Here is a 3,782-nt window from a genome sequence, read left to right on the forward strand (position 1 = left end):
AGGAAAACAGTCCTCCCTGGGCTGCCGACTAAAATTACATCAAATAATTTTCAAGGCCCCAAGAGCTTGTTTTTGTAAGTCCTCCTCAGTTGCAACTCTCTGACAGGATGCTTAGTTAGTGCTCAGTGCGAGCAATTGTGTCATTTTATTAAAAATAAATAAAGACCCCCCCTCTTAGAGACTGCTGTATCACCCCAGAGTCCAGGCCCTAGCAATAATTTTGCTAGCTGAGCTTTGGTGGGAAAGGAAGCTGTTAGGTATAGTAGCGTCCACACCCAGTTACTTCAGGTAAATCACTTTAACCAATGAGGAGCATATTGTATGGGAAAAACGTGACTTTAGAGACAAAAAGGACTCTAAGAAATGACTCCATCACATATGACTGTGTGATTTTTGGTAAATTACTCAACCTCCCAGAACTCATTTCCTCAATGAATAGTGATGAGTATTAATTTATTAAGGTAAGTAAAGCCCTATCACAAGGCTTGGATAAAAACATGAACAGTGTAAACATACCTTACTGTTGCAGAAAAATCCGACCGGCGAGAAACCAAGCAGCACTCAGAGAGTGGGAGAACTCAGGTTTATTACACCGGCGGTGCCAGAAGAGCTAGCTCTCTGAAGATCTGGGCCCTGAGCTCAGGGGTAACCTTGCTTTTATAGGGCTTATCCAGGCAGTTACAGCTGGCATGAGCCAATTGGTTAATTGTCCTTAGGTGGTTACAGAGCACAGGAGTTGCTATGGGCTACGGACAGTCACAGAGCATGAGATTCAATACATCTGTTATCTAGACAGATGTATTGGTGGGAGGTGAGTCTTCAGTTTTCAGTCCCCTGCCCTTCGGCCTATGTGGCAAGCAGAACTAAGAGCTGATTACAAGGTTAGCCGTTTGAGTGGAAAATCCCTCCTCATTACTGCTCACCTAGTAAATCTGCCTCTCCCTCTTTCTTCTCTTCTACGGCTCAGTGTGCAGACCAAACTCCACTCTGATGCAGAAGCAGACTTGGGCGCAAGGCAGCTCTAACGCAGACTTCACCCCGATTGTATGAAATTATTAAAGTTGATTCCTCTGAGCAGGTGGTCTCTTGAGAAAGATGAAGTAGACCAAAGATTATAGATCGAGGTGTCAGAGAGTGTATCAGATATAACTCCTCTTAGTTGCCACTCGCTTGCACCACACTTCTAAGTGGAAGCAGAAGTTAGGAACAGCTGTTACACCTTCAGTTTCTCAGCTTAATTCTGGAAGCCCCAGACGAGTCACTATTAAGCAGTAGGAATAACTCTGCTCTCTTAGGTGAATGTTCTGCTTATTTATTTTGATGTTATGTTTACTATGAAATTAATTTATTCATATGAAGAAATAAAAACAATACAGAAAAGCGTAGGGTACAAAGTGGGAGATCTCTACAATCCCATGCTCTTCATCTTCTCTCCAAACTTCAGAGCACACACACGACAGATTCGAAGACTGACTTCTGGATGGAGGAGGTGACATACCGAATTGAGTGGATCCCATCCACCTGGAAGACAATCTCATGATTCACAACACTTAGGGTTGTGACATTTGTTGAGTGATGGCTCTAATGGAAACATGCCGTCCTCGAAGAGGAACCTCTGGTTTAGAAAAGCACTTTATGATCTCATGCACCGAAAGTCACTCGGAATTTGGTTTAAGGTAGGGGCCATCGACATTCATTCTATGTAATAGCTGGGGAGCCTTTTGTTGTCCCCTAAGAGGCAGCCAGGCTGCAGCAGAGAGGAGAATTTTCTAAGATAGCCAAGGACTGAAGTGGAGACACTCTCTTCGAGAAAGATCTGGTCACGGAACTCGGCCCAAGGACTTTTAATCACAGGGCTTTCTAATACTTATTGTTACGATACTTTCAGCATGGCTTATGAAGTCACACCACTCCGCCCTCCCAGCATTTTTAGCAAAGTTTACTTAATCTTCAGCTCTGCATGTGGAACTTCGGAGGAGGAGAACATAGAGGATGGGGGCGGGGGCGCCCCGCAGAACATGATGCTTCGGAGGTGCCACGCTCGTGGAGGCCACACATTCAGCAGCAGTAGGAACTCAGAGCCAGGGTGGCTGGAGAAAATTAAGACCCCAGGAATCCCCAGAGTTAGTGGAAATGGTGCTGGGTCCCCCCACATGTGTAAGGGATATAAACCAGTCTGAGATAAATCTTAAAGGACATCCAAAAGCTAAAGGACTTAAGTAATATACAGTCTGAGAGCAACATATCCATCCGTGAAAATCCACATGAAATGCCGTATTACCAACAGAGTAAGTAAAAATTAACTGAACACCGAAGAAAACAGGAGAAGAGCACTGAAGAAACTGCATGGCTGGAACAAGACGAGGGGCAGGTGGTAGACGATGCCTTCGCCTGTCACTGCAGCCTGACGGAGCAATAGCACGCGGTCGATCGCTTCCCTTGCAACCCTGCCCCGGGCTTCCTTCCCCTCGCTCCCGTGTCCCCACACGTCAGAAAAATCCCTAGAAGTGGTAGTCCTCGCTGAAAAGGAGAGTGTGGGAGAAGGGAGGAGCTTTTACAGAGAGGTGAAAAGCCGCATACGAGGTTGCCCAAATGTATTTTCTGTGTTCCGCTGCTCCAGGTAACATTCAAAAGGTCTATCCACATTTGTTAAGAGAACTTTTTGAACTTTCGGGCTTTATAATAATGATATTCCATCCACCTTTCTCATTACATAAAGAGGGTATTAAATATGCATTAGACATAGGTGAGTCAAAAGTCTTAGCTGGGATTAGCCTGCGAAGAGTACAATTTCGTTTTTCTGATCAAAATGAAATTTTAGCACATCGTCGGAGTTCTCGAAACTTACAATATTGAAAATTTCCCTAAGTATTTCTCCATTAATTTGTTATAGAATATACGTTCAAGCCAAAATTTCATTTAACTACCTTTGTATATGTTCATAACAAGGCAATATGACCAGGGAAAATCATAGAAACCTGGTGTTGGAAGGGACCATAGAGATTGCCTAGTCCAAAGATTTGTTCTACAGATGAGGGAATGAACTCAAGGCCCAGGTGCTAAGAATTAGATTTTACTATTTTCATTCTATTGTAAACATGGGGTTCACCTAAAAGCAACAATCTCTCAAATGGGAGCTTTAAATTCAGAACCTACGCAGTGTGCACGCCGTGGTGATTCATAATAATGACGATGATGATTTCATGATTAGCCCGATTCTTCACCTCTCCTCATAGTCATACCTTTGCCGTGAGACTTTTAAGTTCCTCCCACAAAAAGAATGGAATTATCTGCCCCTTGTTTCTGAGTAAAGCCAAGTGACCAGCTTTGTCCAAAACACTGAAGTGAAGGCAGCTGACCCTGGACCTGAAGAGGTCTGTAGGCTTCTGCTTGCTGTCTTGGACCATGCCCATCACAATGAGGAGAGCACTTGCTGTCTAACCCATTGGTCCAAGGAGGGTAAGAAACGATGGGGCAGAGCCTCCACCCCAGCCCACAGATGCACAGTAAGAGGCAGAGCTGTCCAGCCATGCCCAGCCTGCATCAGCCACCTCCGGCCAACATGCAGATGCAGAAACAGTAATGAATGACTTGTTTTGAGCAATTGAATTTCGGGATGCTTTGTTGTGTGCAATAGCAAAACCATACAATGATAAATGATTCAAGACGTCTGAAACCATTTTTTAAAAATTACTTTTGACAGACTTTAAATGCCACATTGCTTATTTTCATGTTATTAAATAAATTCTGGGCTGAATTTTACCCCAAATCTGTTAAAGTAG

The sequence above is a fragment of the Pteropus alecto genome, unplaced genomic scaffold (assembly GCF_000325575.1).
Source record: "Pteropus alecto unplaced genomic scaffold, ASM32557v1 scaffold16, whole genome shotgun sequence".
Taxonomy (NCBI): domain Eukaryota; kingdom Metazoa; phylum Chordata; class Mammalia; order Chiroptera; family Pteropodidae; genus Pteropus; species Pteropus alecto.